The following is a 17,524-nucleotide window of genomic DNA, read 5'->3' as shown; positions in this document are numbered from 1 at the left end:
TGAGAAAGCTATAGAAGGAAGATAAGGGAAAGGGAATATATGGTACATGTGTCTATAGCTGATGAAAATATGGCTTCCGTCATTTGTTTACAAAGCAAAACATTAAAAAGGTATTAGAATGGCGCTGGTGAACAGAAATGGATGGATTTTTATCATAAATTCTCTCTGTCCCAATCCCAACTACATGGACTGCTGCCCCTCGCCCCAGAATAATTTATTTCAGGGGACAGCACTGAAGCTGCAGCTCAGGGAGAGGGATATGTCTGATCAGAGCACAAGAGAGCAACTGAAGGGGGAGGAAGAAAGAGTGGAGCACATATTGGCCCACCAAGCCTTGACGACGCTGTCCCCACTCAGAGCAACCAATGCACAGAGTGAACCATATGGCTGGTCCCAGTATGCGACATTACATCCCTCACTGACCCATAGCCCTAGAAGGGACAACACTGGAGACACAGTGTGGGAATTGCACCCATCTGATCCCACCACACCGAGGCAAATCACTAAGGGCATGCAACAGAACAGCAAGGGGAACAGAGCAACGAAGTCCCCAGGGAATACCAAAAATAGACTTTGAGGGCAGAGTTTGGCACCCCATCAGACTCCACCAGAAAGCACTCCTAAAGTCCTACAAACAGTCCTTGAACTAACTACAAGCTTTTCTTTTTTGTTGTTGTGTTGGGTGGGGAGTTGTTTTGGTTGTTTTTTTGTGTGTGTGTCATTGGCTTTTTGCTGTTGTTGTTTCTTTTGTTGCTAGGTTTTGCTCTGTCTTATTTTTGTGCCTGTTATTCTCTCCGCAGGTCTGTCTAAATAAGATATGCTGGATGAACAATCTGGAGGAGAAAACAATGGGACCGACAGCTCTGGGGGACATAGGAGTTGGGGAGGTGGGGGGAAAGGAAGTGGTGTTAGCAAACCCAGGGATAAGGAAACAACAAGTGATTCAAATCAGTGGTGAGGAGGGTGTTGGAGGCCTGATCAAGGTAATGTGACCGAGAGGAATTACTGCAACCCAAATGAAGGCTGAGCATGATAGTGGGACAAGAGAAAAGTAAAAGGAAATAGAGGAAAGATCTAGGAGGTAAAGGGCATTTATAGAGGTCTAAATACAGGCATGTACATATTAAATATATTTATATATGAGGATGGGGAAATAGATCGATGTGCATATATTATAGGTTTAGTATTAAGGTAACAGAAGGACATTGGGCCTCCACTCAAGTACTCCCTCAATGCAAGAATACTTTGTTCTATTAAACTGGCATTCCATGATGCTCACCTTCCTGACACAATCACTGAAGACAAAGCGGGTGCATAAACAAATGTGAAGAAAGCTGATGATGCCCGGCTATCAAAAGATATAGCATCTGGGGTCTTAAAGGCTTTAAGGTAAACAAGCAGCCATCTAGCTCAGAAGCAACAAAGCCCACATGGAAGAAGTACACCAGCCTGTGTAACCATGAGGTGTTGAAGGGATCAGGTATCAGGCATCAAAGAACAAAAAATCACATCATTGTTAATAAGAGTGCGAATCCCATCTTTAGGCCACTGGACATCCCTTTACAGAAGGGTCACAGGGAGGAAATGAGCCAGTCAGGGTGCAGTGTAGCAACAATGAAACATACAATTTTCCTCTAGTTCCTAAATGCTTCCTCCCCCAACTATCATGATCCCAATTCTACCTTACAAATCTGGTTAGACCAGAGGATGTATACTGGTACAGATAGGAACTGAAAACACAGGAAACTAGGAACAGATGATCCTTTCAGGGCCAGTGGTGAGAGTGGCAATCCCAAGAGGGTGGAGAGAGGGTGGGGTAAAGAGGGGGAACCGATTATAAGGATCTTCATATAACCTCCTCCCTGGAGGACGGACAACCGAAACGTGGGTGAAAGGAGATGTTGGACAGTGTAAGATATGACAAAATAATAATTTATAAATTATCAAGGGTTCATGAGGGAGGGGGGAGCCGGGAGGGAGGGGAAAACATGAGGAGCTGATACCAGGGACTTATGTGGAGAGCAAATGTTTTGGGAATGATGAAGGTAACGAATGTACAAATGAGCTTTAAGCAATTGATGTATGTATGGATTGTGATAGAGTTGTATGAGCCCCCATTAAAAGGATTTTTTAGAAGTTCTTTATGTATTTTTTTAATTTGTCATTGATGTGTTTGGCATATGTGCTATGCAGTGAATTATTTTATATGGCTCTTCTAGCCATAGTCTTTCTTACTCCCAACAAATGGGCCTTCATTTTCCTGATCGATCTGGGTATTAAGGTGGGGGAGATACTGATTGGATTATATGGTTCTATTATGAATGATTCACAGAGTTCAGTGTACTGGCCAAGCTTCTGGATATCAAATCAACTATCTGAGAATAATGAGAGGGGAACTCCCTAACAGCGAGTGAGAATAGAAAAGAATGAAGCCTTTTGTTTGGGCTCCAAGATCCCTGTGCATTGAACCTCTTTGATCTGGGAGACAGCTTCAACCGGAGAGTTCAAACAGAGGAGCAGCAAAGGCAGAACGAGAAGCCAGAGCACGAGGTATGCATGTTGAAATAAAAGAAGGGAAGCTGTCACTGCCATCAAGGAAGAAGAAGTAGGAATGGAGAATATCATTTGGTTCCCTGAGATACTTGTGCCGAAATGACGCAGGAGAGCACTGTGCCATGAGATGGTGGAGAAAAAGTAGAAGCAAAAGAGCCAAGGGCACAAAACACAGCAGGGGGCTTCCCAGTGCATGGAGGCAGAATGTTCAGTGCCATCCAATGTTGAGTGCTTACTGGTAGAATAGGTGGTGGCCAAGCCCTTAATTGGATAAGCTGTGTTTGCTGACCCACAGGGCTAGAGCTAAATGGTTCTCGGCTGAGGCTTCCTGATGGCGTGGGCACTGGATAGAAAAGCAGACCCCCACTTGCTCAACAAGGCAAAGGCCAGTGGACCATGTGACAGGGAAGCCAAGGACCTGAGGTGCATGCCTATAAGCATGACTGAGAAAGGGCTGACCTGACCGAAGAAGTGTATCTTGCATGTTACTGTTTCTGAAGTATAATCTCCCCCAATAAACCCCATAATGGAAGGGGCAGGGGAATATAGAGACAAATAAAGGATTAGCTTACTTGATTCCTCAGAGCGGTCTGGGGGAACACAAGTGCACGTCTGTTGGTAAGAAATGAGGAAGGACTGACCTCCAGTTCAGGGGAGGAAGGACTGAAGATGCTTTGGGGGACAGTAGGCAGGGAGTGTCTCTGGCATTATGCACCAAAGGGACCACATTGACCCAGGCTTCCAGGGTGCGGGCTGGGTGCTGTGGAGCTCCGGACACTGAATCCTGGGTCTCCAGGGTGCACAGCACGCTCCTGGGCTGCATCAGTGAGCCCCCAAGCGGGAACCCCGCTGGGTGACCTGGACTCTGCATCACACACACATGTAACTGGAGGAATTAAGTCACAAAATACACGATGTCTGTGGATGCAGAGACAGCTGTACCAAGAGTGTTGAACTGCTGGTAGGCGGACAAACATGGCCTTGCTACATCGATGCTCCACATGCTGGATTATGATGTGTTTTATTCAGGCAAACCTGTGCAGACATTCTGTTTTATTTTATTCTGTTTATTTTGTTCATATTAGGGTGTATCTCAGAGGTGTTATGTCATCGGAGTCATTTATTGAACCTATGTTATTTATTTCTCATAAATGAAACCCAGTATTGATGACCCTATAGGGTCAGCAAGTAGATTAAGCATTTCAGGGGAGCCGGGTACAGGGGTGGTGAGGGGAGTAAAAGAGAGACAAATTCAAGGAATCCAGAAAGAAAAGTATGTATGTTTGGAAACTGATTGTAGAAGCAATTGTACAGTTCTGCTTGATGAGATTAAACTATGGAATTATATGATATATGGATTGCCTCCCAATTAATAGTATCTTTTAGTACATAGATCCTGGAATGGATTTGGGGCTTGTACTAAATCCCAGCTCAACTAGTTCTGATACCATGGCCTTCACCTTCAGGAAAGGAACACAGAAGATACAGGTGCTATAGCAAAATGTGGCAAAGAAATTTTATGGTGCCCAGCTATCAGATAAGATAATATCTGGGGTCTTAAAAGCTTGTCTCCAAACAAGCAGCCATCTAAGATGTAAACTAAGTCTACGAGGAAGAAGTACACCATCATCTGTCACTAAAGTATTGTAAATAATATATTCTGAAATTGAAGAAGAGATTAGTATCAGAGCCTAAATTGTGAGAATCTGGTATGCAGAAGGCTATGGATGACAGGAGGCACCCAAGATTCATTTGTGGGATCTACACAGGAAATAAGCGTCCTGTGAACTCCCTCTATCCACAATGAGGCATGGGGCGGGGCGGGGGGTGGGTAGTGGTTACTGAACAGAGTGCATTGGAGAGTATAGAAAATCAAAGTCAAAACCTTGTCCGTTGATTCCCCTCTGATGCGTGCTGGACCTGATTTGGTTTTCAACATTTTCTGTATTTTTGTTTGGCTCTTGCTTTGGTTTGTTCCTAGTAGGGTGCATCTCCGAGGTGTTATGTCACTACAGGTCACCCTCGTGAAGTTGTGTGATATGCTTTTCTGGGTTTCAGTAGCTGAGACTCAGGATTGATGAACCTGAAAGGACAGCAAGTAGAATAAGTCTTCGGGGGTGGTAGTAGAGGGTAAAAGGAAGTCGGTGTCAGGAAGGAAGAGAATGTTTGAAAACTGGTAGCAATTGTGCACTTCTGTTTGACGCGATTGAACTATGAAATGATATGATATATGTATTAACTCCCAATTAATAATATTTTTAAGAAGTGCTTAGTGGTATAAACTGATATCACAGTGAGACATTGTCTTATTTCATATAAGCAGCTTGCAAGAGGTCAAGCCTCTCCAGGTAGCCACCCTGCTGTAGATTTACCTAGGCTTCTGTTTTATGGGTGATGGAGCTAAAACTCTTTATTGCAATGTCTAAAGGTGTTCTAGTACTGTGTTGCTGGCATACAATGTGGGGACCACAAAAGACATTCCCTCCCACAATTTGTAACCCTCTTCACAAGCACAAATATGCTTAGAGAGCTATCCCATTATCACTCTGGGGTATCTTAGTTTCTTAGTGTTGCTGTAAAAAGAAAACACCATGAAGTGTACGACGTAAAAAACATAAATTCCTTGTCTCACAGTACAGGGCAGTAGACATGCAAATGGAGGCTGTTGGCTCTGGGGAAAGGTCCTTCTTTGTCACTCAGCTTCTAGAACAACAATCCGTGTCATCTATCTCCGTGTGCCTTTGCTTAGTTTCTTTTTTACAGGATACCCTTCGGAAAGGATTAGGTTTAAGACCCACTTGCTTCTGCTAAAAACTCCTTAATATAACAAGAAAATGCCCCATCTCTTAACAGGGCATAACTGTTTGAGAGACACAATTCAGCTCACAATAGAAAGCTAGAAAAATCACCTCTGAATTCAGACCCCTTACAAGGCATCGAGAGAAGGAGAGTATCCATTTGATTTTATTTACCCAGGAGAGGAATACCTAATTCTGAGGAGATGGGTGAAATTCAGGTTATTCTCATAGAAAGATCACCATGCTTGGTAAAGTCGAGAGGCGGCAAAAAGAGGAAGACCCGCGACAAGATGAATTGGCACCGTGGCTGCAACAATGGGCTCAAAGATAAGAATAGGGAGGGCGTAGAGGGACTGGATGGGGGTTCTTTCGGTTGTGCATATGGTCAGAACTGACTCGGTGCCACCTAACAAAAGAAAGGTTGTATTTGAGAGAGAGAGCTCCTTCATATCATTCAGGGGATTCTGCTAGGCTGCAGGTATCCCCAAATTGAGTAAAATGTGCTCACTGCTAGAGCGAAGGACTAGAGCCTGTCACACTGAGCTGGACCTTGGGAACTACCTAGCACACTGGTGTTTGCTTACACTGCTTGGCAGGAGCATGTGGTTAGCACAAGATTCTAATCTTCGTCAAGCTATATTCCTTAGATGATTAATACTTGATCTCCTCCAGATCACCATCTCCTTCCAAAGAAGTCAAATTATTTGTAAAGCCATGCCAAAGTGGTTGTGTCGCCTTTCGAAAGAGATCATGTGGCTTCTCCTCGACCTTAGAAAAGGGACACTTCCATTTTATTTTACTGGCAACTAAGAAGATTATTCCCCTAGAGGGCCAGGACTAGTGTAGCATTCAAGTCCACTATTTTGTTTCCTTATTTTCTCAGGAATTTCCCTTTTACTTTCTAGGGATCATGAAGACAGAAGGAAACATTTGTTAATGTTAATTCTTAGAGATAAACAGTGTCAATGGATTTTAGGAACGAAAATAAAGTCACGGTGATTGAAGTATGGTAAGAATGGAAAATGCATCAGAGATGAGAAGCAAAATAAAATGGGAGCCAGATGCTATAGGACCTCGCAAATCAGGTTGAAAGATTGGAATTTACTCTGAACACAGGGTTTTTAAATTATTATTATTGGTAAATTTTTGCCTTGTATTTTTCTTTTCTTTTTTAAAATCTGAACACAGTTTTGAGTAAGGATAGGACACCTGGGTTAGATTCCTAAAAAACTACTTTGGCTAGGTAAGCAGCATAGGGAGGCTTTGGTCAGGAAGGTAGTGACCTAGGAAAAAGAGGACGGGGGTTTGGACAAGAGCGATAGCAGTGAAAACTGAAAGTAGATAGGGGTAGAGTCTATAGATGATATAGAAGGAGAATCAGTAGAATTTTGTGTATGGTAACTGTATGTGAGTATGTACACATATACATATTACTGAAAATAGTTGACATTTCTTTTTTATTTAATAATTCTATTGGGGGTTCATATAACTAATAGTTGACATTTCTTACAAGCATATTTCAGAGATAAAATTACATTCATCATATTGTATAACCATTACTCATATCCATTTCCCAATGTTTCTCTTACCTTCCTTTCACAGAAGTTCAGTGTCCCCAAAGCAATGACTCCCTCTTTCCACTTAACTCTATTCTCCACAAGCAGAAGAAATGACAGAGTTGGGCTATGATAAAGAGGTGGAATCCCTAGTATGTTAAATAAAGTAGATATGGGGTGAGATAAAGCAGGAAACAAGAGGGGTTTGAACAACAAAGTGGATGGAGATGTCAATTACGGAGAACAGGACGATTAGGAAGAAATATATTTGGTCACATTAGTTATCAGCTCTGCCAATTACCAACATGAAAATTAACTAATTTCGGTTATTCTCCAAGTAAGAGCATTCATGAGTTCATGCACCAATTATATTAATTCACATACATGAAAATACACGAAGTACTGGAGATGCCTTATTAGCTTTCCTGTGCCATCAATTTGTACATTCAAACTAGTGCCTCTCAGTAGGATGTCTTTGAACACACTTGAAGATGGGCATTTGCTACCCTTATAGCAATATTTAATTTAATTCGAGACTAATTGATTAATTACTTTGTCCTGAACACCCGGAAGTACTTTTGCTAAGTATTATTTCATTGTTAGGGGCAATCAAGTTGGTTTTTACTCATAGCGACGCTATGTACAGCAGAACTAAACACTGCCTGGTCCTGAGCCAGCTTCACCATTGTTCTTAACGGTGAGCCCATTCTTGCAGCCACTGTGTCAATCCATATCATCAAGTGTCTTCCTCCTTGCACTGACGTCCCACATGGAACAGAAATGCAGCAATTAAAATATGAATCCAGTTCTTGAAAAGGTTATTTTTTGGTGGCAAGATAAATACTGATATTGCATCTAAATAAAGAAATCAATTGCTACAGTACTAAATGTAAATCCTTGACAATGTCTACTTGCCTGGTCAATCAACTGGAAGAAATCCATGTGTGTCTATTCCTAAAAAAAGTGACACAACAGAGTACGTAAATCATTGAACAAAATTAATATCACATGCAAGTGAAGTTTTGCTGAAGATAAATCAACAATCGTAGCAGCAGTACATTGTTAGGGAGCTTCCAGAGGTTCAGGCCAGATCCAGAAAGGATGTGGAACCAGCGAGATTATTGCTGGTGGCAGATGGATCTTGGCTGAAAGCAGAGAACACCAGCAAGAGGTTTACTTATATTTTACCCACTATGCAAAGGCATTTTATTGTGTAGAATTTAACAAATTATGGATAGCTGTGTTAGTCCAGGTTGACTAGAGAAAGAAATTCATAGACACCCATATGTATATTGAGAAAACACCCCAGCCCAGTCCAGATCAAGTCCATGAGTCCGATATTACCCCATATGTCTAATACCAGTCTATAAATTCCTCTTCAGACTCACGCAACACATGCAATGATGATGAATGCAGGAAGATCACAGGCCTGTGGGTGGAAAGTGTTGTGTATTCAGTGGCGGTGGAAACATCTCAGTGCTGGTGTGGGTCTCCTCGTGGCTCCTCCAGCTCCAGGGCTCTGGCTCCATCAGCATAGCTCCATCTGGCTTGTCATTAGGAATGTCTTGCAGAGAGTCAGAGATTGTGTGTGTCCTGCCTCCAGGAAGGAAGACAAGAGTCCCCAGAATCCTCAGGAGAAGGCCATGCCCTCACAGAGGCCTCATTGGCTATGACCTGATTGACAGGCTAGACTCCACCCCTTCCTAAATCGACAGATTATGTAACTGCCACAAGAACCTTGAGAAGAATAGGGATCCCAGAACACTTCATGATGCTCATGAAGAACCTGGACACCCGTCAAGAGACAAAACAAGGGAATATTGCATGGTTTAAAATCAGGAAAGTGTGTATCCTTTCAGTATACTAATTTCATCTATATGCTGAGCAAATCATCGGAGAAGCAGGTTAATATGAATAAGAATGAGGCATCTAGGTTGGAAAGAAACTTATTAGCAACCTGCCATATGCAGTTGACACAAACTTGCCTGCTGAAAGCCAAGAAGACTTGAAGCATTTGCTAACGAAATTCCACATTGAAGGCATGGAATACCAATGAATGCCTTCAGTGTGGATTGGAGAGCAAGGTTAAAAACAAAACAAAAAACTCACAACTGGACCGATAGACAGCATAATGATAAACGGAGAAAAGTTTGAAGCTGGAAATGATTTCATTTGGCTTGGATCCACATCAATGCTCATTGAAATCATAGTCAAGAAATTAAGCAACATATTACACTGGGAAAATCTGCACAAGACCTTCTGTAATGTGTTAAAAAGCAAAGATGCTACTTTGAGAACTAAGGTGCCCCTGACCCAAACCCTGGTATTTTCAAAAGTCTTTTGAGTATGTGAGAGTTGGACAATATATCAGGAAAACCAAAGAAGAAATGATGTATTTTAATTTTTGTGTTGGAAAAGAATAATGAAAGTACCATTCACTGCAATTCATAAGGGTTTCAGTTGGTAATCCCTCAGAAATGGTCAGCTTATTTCCTCTTTGTAGAATTAGTCTGGCTCTCCACTGAAATCTATTCGCCATATGTGGTAGTTAAATAATCTCATGTCAACTTGAGGGTATTAAGAGTGGAGGGGTGGAGTCTAAGCTGATGATGTGGGAACGAACTTCTCATGAGGATTTTGGGAATTTCCCCTCTTTCTCCCTGGAGAAGAGACACTTACAGAGTTGAAGGAGCCACGTGGAGACCTATACCAGTGTTGAAATGCCTCCACTACAACTGGGTCCACAAGTCTTTCCACCTACCTGTCTGTGATCTTCCTGCATTCGGTATCATTGCGTGTGCTGCGTGAGTCTAAAAAGGAATTTATGGATTAGTATCAAACATAAGAGCTAATTACAGACTTATGGACTTGATCTGGACTGGGCTGGGATGTTTTCTCAATATACAATTACTCTTTGATATAAAGCTCTCTCTTCAACCCATATGAGTGTCTGGATTTGTTTCTCTGGTCCACCCGGACTAACACACCATGCGTGACTAGTGTTTGAAATACTGATGACACTATTACGGCAATGTGCAAGCCACACAAAACAGCAAACTGGCAACTCAGTGGTCGATTTCGACTCCTGGTGACCCTGTACAGTGTTTTCAAAGCTGTACACCTGTATTGGAGCAGACTGGCCTATATGTCTTCCTCAGGCTACTCTGGGTTTGAACTGCTGACCTTGTGGTTAACAGTGCAACACTCACTGGGCAACACCACCAGGGTTTTCTGCTAAATATAGTAATGATGAATCACATTCTGGATAATCTGTACTATTTTATGACCCGTGTATTGCTATGAGCGATATTCTTACACCTGAAAAGCTGTTGCCGTTTCTACCATTTATTATCGTGACTTGTGCTACTTGCTAGGGCTCACTTTCTGCACGTCCAAGGCTTAGCCCGAAGGCAGTGATGGTCCCGTGGTGGAATTCTTGCCTTTCCTTATGAGAAATCAGGGTTCAGTTCCTAGCCAATGTGCAACCATCCCCTGTCTGACAGTGTAGGCTTGGGTGTTGCTCTAAGGCTGCACTGTTTCCTGTGGAGTTTTCAGACAGACTGGGGGAAAGGGTCTAATAATCTACTTAGGAAAAGTGACTGGTGAAAATTCAATGCATTGCAATCATCCAATTCCCAACCCATGCTGGGGCTGGCCCGAGACAGGACATTCTTGTGTCTGGTTGTCAGGGTTGACTTGTAGGCAGCTAACAAGCCCTGTCTTGGGGTCATGCAGAGCTGTTGTGGGTGTCAAATTTTCAAACAGGCCTGAAGAAGCCAAAAAGAGTTCAAATGAGCCTTTTCGGACATTTAAACTAATGACAAATAAAGCTGTGTAAAGAAAAGACTGAGGTTATTGTAACTAGAAGCATTCAAGAAATTAAAAGAAAAAACCAACACCATTATCATAGTTAATGAATAACAACAGAGTAGCGCCGGGTTTTTAGTTTGTTTCTAGATGACGGGCTTATTCTGCAAGGTGATGGTAAGGCAGGAAACCAAACCAAACCCACTGCCCTTGAATCCATTCTGACTCAGAGAAACCTTATATACTGCCCCAGAGGGTTACAACTGCGTCTCTCTGGAAGCAGAGCCCCAGGTCTTTGTCCTGCGAAGCGGCTCTTCAGTTCAAATGGCAAAACTTAGGTGAGTGGCCCCGAGTTTAACCGCTGCGCCACCAAAGCCCCTTCTCATTAGCCGAATGTAGAACACAGAAACAGACAGCAGAGGAGTTCAGAGAAGTTTCCCCAGTCCCATCAAGGAGGAATTAAAAAAAAAGAAAGAAAGAAAGACAAATGGAGAGTGATTTACTACAAGTGACTCATCAATTCACCAACAGAAGCTGAGAACACTGTGCCAGGTCCGTTGAGATAAGAACCTGGCTGAGGTCAGATAAGAGAGTGCCATGGGGGCAAGGTTCTCCATATTCAATGAAGGTAAACATGGACGCAGAGTAGCTCCTACCAACATGACTAGGAACCAAAATGTTTTGATAATCTTGGTTCAGTCCCCAAACCCTACCTCTTCCCACATTACATGAAAATTTCCAGTAGCTCATGGAAGTTTCCAGTAGCTTATACATAAAGGAGATAAAAAAACAGAAATCGACCTGGGGTTAAAAAAAATTTTTTTGATTGACAAAAAGTTTCAATGTTTGTAAAAGAAGGTAGAAAATGCACCGACATAAGAATGTTCATGAGACATTTAATAAGTACAGACAAGACAAGGACATGTTGACCAGAGCCCGTAACTTATTGCTGTAAAGGTTTCACTGCCGTGCAGACTTTGCATTCATCCCACTGTTGTTATTTTGAAAGAGGTAAATGGATAAGGAAATAATAAGGCGGAAAGGTTCTTTTTCTCTAATTTGAAAACTTAGAATTACATTGCTGTTGAAAAGTATTCAAAGTACCAGGACCGCCAAAAGAACCAATAAGTCTGCCTTGGATGAAATGCAGCCTGAGTGCCCCCTTGAAGCAAGGATGGTGAGACTTCATCTCCTGTATTCTGGCCATGTTCTCAGGAGAAGCCCTCTCTGGACATCATGCTTGTTGAAGTGGAAAGGCAGTGAACAAGGAGAAGATCCTTGACAAGGTGGGTTGATTCAGTGGCTAAAATAATGAGCTCCAACATAACACTAATCACGAGCATGGCACAGGACCAGGCAGTGTTTCTTCTGCTGCACATGAGGCGGCTACGGGTGAGAACTGACTCGGTGGTACTACGTAACAACAGCAATGGGAAAACTACTTCCACTGAAGGCAGGAGCAGGTTGTGGGGGGAGCACTCCTCAGCCCAGAAGGGAATGACATACCAACATTTGAAGGTATCACATAACACTCTAAACCAGTAACCCATTTACAGAGGAAATGTGGATACAGAAAACACAGACTTCAGATTTGGACTTCCAAAATGTTACAAACAGTGAAAGGAATCAAAATTAAATTAAGATAGAACCAGAGCAACCTCGGATGCTTTGTTTATGAAAAATAAAAGCACACACTCTTTATTAAGTCTAAGCAGCTTGTGGAGGCCACATTTTCAGCCCCAGGAGTCAATTATGGTTGCGCCACCGATGGAGTCCAGGGTAAACAGTTCAACCCACTTCATCCTGAGGGACCGAGAATGTCCCAAAGTTCACAAAGTAATTACTTTTCTCCATTTTATTTCTCAATACAGGACTGAAACGTGATGCTATATTAAATAGCTGGTCCAAACTGAAATGTAGGTCCATTTCTTCCCCTTCCACGTGAAAAGTATTATGCACTCGTGAAAACATTTCTCATGAGAGGGATGACACCAGAGATCTGAGCTTCAGGATGCATGTGGTAGTTGGTTGATGGGATTTTTTTTCTAAAACTTATTTCTTTTAAGGCGAGAGATTCTAGGTCTAAACCACTCCCTGTAATTATTGTGATTGCTGCAGAATTTGTGAGAAATTCTGGATAAACAGTTACATGCTAACTGAAAGACTGGAGGTTCGAACTCACCCAGAAGTGCCTTGGAAGGAAAGTCGGGTGATCAACTCCACCCCAAACCCTGTAGAGAAGAGTTCTACGGACACTTTTGGAGTTGCTCTCAATCAGGATTGACACTAACTGGGGTTGTGGTTCTGATGGTGTCTTCAGCAAGACTTCTTGTTGTGTAACGGTACTAGTTACCATAATCTTAGCATCAGTGATAAATAATACCAAGAAACAACACTCTTATCTGTTGGTCACTAGTTGCTAGCAAGTGGCCCTCACTCTTTCAGTCTACTATTGGGAAAAAGCACTGCATTCCTTATTTATTATATCCCTTGTTAAGGATTGAACTTTGCTCACTGCCCCGGCCCTGGCCCAAATATGAATTGAATCTGTCTCCTGGCCTCTGTACTTGTCGATGTAATCCTACGTGATCTAAAATAAGAAGTCTTCCAAAAGTCCCAAGAAAAATAGATTTAAATGATAGTGTGATTTTTCCATAAATTTTTTGAAGCTCCCTCGTATAATGTCATCAATCAAATAAGGAAAGTCTTATCACTGTAGGGTGGTTCGTAAATTTAATCACAAGAGTTATATGAAACAAAACAGAGACGAGTGCCACGTGACTATTGGCAAGGAACTAAGGAAAGCCAAGCCACTAGCAAGAAAGAAATGGACAGTCAAAACCCTGATTTGGACACAGCCTCCGTATCTGTGAAAAAATGAAATTCTGTTCTTTATAGACACCCACTTGGGATACTTAAGTTACAATTACTAGGTGACTAAGTAACTAAGACATCATGACTGAACGATTTTTAACAAGATTTTTAACTTTTCATTAAGCCCCAGATCCCACAGCCAAAGCTAGCTTCAAATGTCAAATCCTCGTTCTCTGTCCACTGGCCTGGATATCACAAACCAGGGACTGAAATGAGCAGATTTTCATCTGATCTGGGGAGTAATTGGCTCCTTTACTGAAAAACATAACCTCTGCTTCTAATACACTGAGCTATATAAAACTGATACCACGGAGGTGACACTTTCGTGTGGTTCCACAAAACTTTGGAAACGTTCAGCAGTCGTCTAGAACTAGCAGAAAGAGATCTTTTGGTGTAGTAGATTAAACCGTGCGTGCTAATGGGAAGGCCAGTGGCTTGAATTCACCAGCTGATCACTGGGAGAAAAATGAGGTGTTCTACTTCAATGAAGATTTACGAAAATGTAAACTAAAGTAAGATTTATAACCTCTGAAAAGACCCTACCGAGCACTTCTCCTCTGCCCAATAAGGTCACTATGAGATGACATCAACTGGTAGGCAGTGAGTAAAACTAACAGGAAATGACCACCCGGAAGAGCATCATGCTTCTTCCCCTGGGCTAGCTACTCACCTCACTCCCACTACCTGTTTGCCCTTCCTCCGCCTCTGGGACATTTAGCACCTTTGTGAATGTAGCCATCACCTGAATTGAATTATGGTGTAAAGCAGTCTAGATCTGGACTGCACTTACATATCACTCTGTTTCTTCTCTTGGAAATAGATTTAATAATGCTCACTCCCACCCCGCTAGGATCCTCCGATGATCAATGGTCATGAGGAATGAAGGAAGTGGCTCTTCCGGGAGGTTTAAAATAGAGCCAGCCTGGCAAGTGGCCAATGCTTTACCAATGTGAGTTGTTATCGGTATACTCATTTTTTAAATTATAAAGAAGAGGGGACATATAACCTAGAGGTTGGCATCTTTTAAAAAGTTTCCAACTTTTAAAATGTTAACCAACCTGGACCATGGGTAAATTAAAGACTATGGGTGTTCCAGAAACTGATTCACGGACACTCATCTAATAGAAACTATTGGAAAACGTTTCCTGCCCACGGGGTGGAAGGTCCAAGAATAGGGGACTTGCCCTGGGCTCCAGCACTGTGTCTTTCTTATCTACAGAAAGGCATGAGTCAGACGTGGTGGTCACAACATGGCCTACTCCTGCCTGCCTCTGCCCCTCCCTAACACATATCTTTCTTCTGCCTCAAAGTCTAAAAGTTTATTCATCCAAGGCACATGAACAAATGGCTGAAGTAGAACTGCAAAATAAACTTGCCGTGCTTTAGATTGATTTGTTCATTTCCATGCAATGTGTCAAAGGACTTGGTCCAGAAAATGTGCCCTTTTTTGGTAGGCTGGTGAGGGTAGAGAGGCTTGATGAAGCCAGAATAAGAATGGAGTCCTATATGCTCCAGGAATAGACTATTTGGGTTGAAGGGGCGGGGAGGAGGGGCCCCCAGGAGGCGGTAGAAGTGAGTGGTGGTGAGCGCTTGGTGAGGTCTGGTGGCTCTCTCCACCGGCTGTTCAAACCCACCAGCCCCTCTGTGGGAGAAAGAGTAAAAAGCCAGGGAAACCCTACACAGGTTTCTGAATGGAAATCAACTAGTTGGCAGTGGATCGGAAGGATGCTAACAGAAAACTCAGCGATCCAAGCCCCCCAGTAGCTCCATGGAAGAAAAGACCCAGCGTTCCAGCTACACCCATAAATGTTGTCTCTACTGTCAGGTTGCTCCTGTTAATTCCGACTGACAGCTGCCAGGAGGGGCTGGGCCTATACCATTCTGCCCAGGCCTATACCTTCGGTATGGATGGACCTCAGCTTAGTGGCCATACAACAAACCGCAGCCTCCTGGCTCCAAGTGCACTTTAGGGTAGTAGGCAAGGCCCCAATGTATTCAGCTCCTGAGTCTAATCCTGAACTCTACACCCTGAGGCTTGTAGGGGGATGGAGGGCAAGAACCCCCAAAACCAAACTCCCTGCCATCGAGTGGATGCCTACTCGGAGTGACTCTATGGGACAGGGTAGAACCCCGCCAGTAGATTTCTGAGACTCCTGGGGGGCGGGGGTCTTTGCGGGGACCTTTGTTGCTCTTTGCGGGACCTGCTCGCCCCTGGTTGATTCTTTTGAGAGGAAATAGCGTTGCACTTGCCGGACTTGACTCCCCCTTTCTTCTCTTGAGAATTCAAGACATCCCAGTGGCAAAAGCAGCAACTTCCCCTCCAGCCAGCCGAGCCCTCGGGCCGGCCGCGTCTGGGCGGGCGTTCGAGTGCGTGTCCTTCCTCGGAGCGGGCAGGTTGGAGGCGCGCCGCGTGGGGACAGGAAAGTCCGCAGCCTGTGTCGGAGGCAGACACGCCGCAACCCCTCCCCGAGACAATGACCCCTGGGGACGGGACTGGAGTGGGGAAAGCACCAGTTCTCCGGGCGCTGGGCTTTTTCGACTTTTCCTTGAAAAAGAAAAGAAAGTTTTGTTTTTTTTGAAGTCATAGGTTCCAAGAAGAGGCGGGAGGGGGCGAGGCGGGGGCTTTTTCAGAAAAGGCGTCTGCCGGGTGATGAGTCACGGTGGCTTATAAAAGGGTCGCGCGGTCGCAGGCGCGGGCTTCCTGTGCGCGGCCCGGCCGGCGGGCGCGGCGCGGGGCCACCTCGGGGCGCCAGCAGTCGCCCAGCGGGGCCACGGCGCCCGGCGCGCAACAAAGGGAGCGCGGGAAGCACGGAAGCGAAGAAGGAAGGAAGGAAGGAAGCCGCTCCTGAGCTCACAGGTACGGCCCCGCTCGCTCCTGCCCGTCCGGGGCCCTCCTCCGCGCGCTCGTGGGGAGCCGGGGAGCCCGAGGGGGGCGCGGGCCCTCGGCCCGGGACAGCACGGGCGGCGGAATTGCCCCGGGGCCCGCGTGCGCCCGCTCGGCCCCCTCGGAGGGAGAGGGCTCCGCTTCAGAGGGGTGCACAGGCCGCCCTGGGTGCATGGGGGAGCGGGTGGCAGAGAAGAGAGGTAGGTGCGTCTGATCGCCAAGTTTTCTTGGTCGGTAGAGCGGGGACAGTCCCTGTGACATGGCACTGCACTCGTTTGCAGGGTCAGAGTGGCCAGAGACAGGACCTTGGCAAACACACAAGCCAGGCCCAAACCAAGCTGGGGGTGTGCAGGGGACACCGGCTCATAGTTCCCCCATAGAGCAGAGGGGCGCCAAGGCGACAGCTTTAGGCAGGCTGACTGCCACACCTTTCTCCCTTGGCATAGCTGGTGCGGACCTGCCAGCCAGCAGCCAGCGCTGAGGGGCTCCCAAGCTTGTGCCTCAGCTGGTTTCTTTTGAGAATTAAGTTATTTACAATGTGCCTTAAGTGGAGGGATAAACAACACCAAGAATGTTTGGAATCGTAACATGTTAGGATACCAATGCCTTCGTTTAGTAGATGCGAAGATGGAGCAAAAGTCCAGCACGTTTGTGGATGCACGAGGGACCTCCAAAAAGTTTTGGGAAAAGGCTCTTATTTTATTCATTCCATTTGTCCATGTCCTTTTTGAAACCCCTGGTGTGTGCTCCCTGTGCCCTGGCTGGTCCCTCAGAGCACATTGGCTGACTTTTGTTATTCTCACAAGACTTTGGTGTTTTATAGTTCCTGCGAAAGCCACCTAACATCTAAAAGAGGCATATTGGGACATAGGATCTTGTGAATAAAACATAACCTGTATTATTGACGTTGATAGTGACAAAGAATCCATTCGATTTGTGTGTGTGTGTGTGTGTGTGTAATCTGAGGCCCAGAGAGGTGTAACTACTTCGTCAACATCACACAGCAAATCCAGTACTGTGTGGTTTGTAGACCCCAATAGTATTCTAATGAG

This window comes from Tenrec ecaudatus, chromosome 2 (assembly GCF_050624435.1).
Source record: "Tenrec ecaudatus isolate mTenEca1 chromosome 2, mTenEca1.hap1, whole genome shotgun sequence".
Taxonomy (NCBI): Eukaryota; Metazoa; Chordata; class Mammalia; order Afrosoricida; family Tenrecidae; genus Tenrec; species Tenrec ecaudatus.
This window is presented reverse-complemented; position numbering follows the sequence as displayed.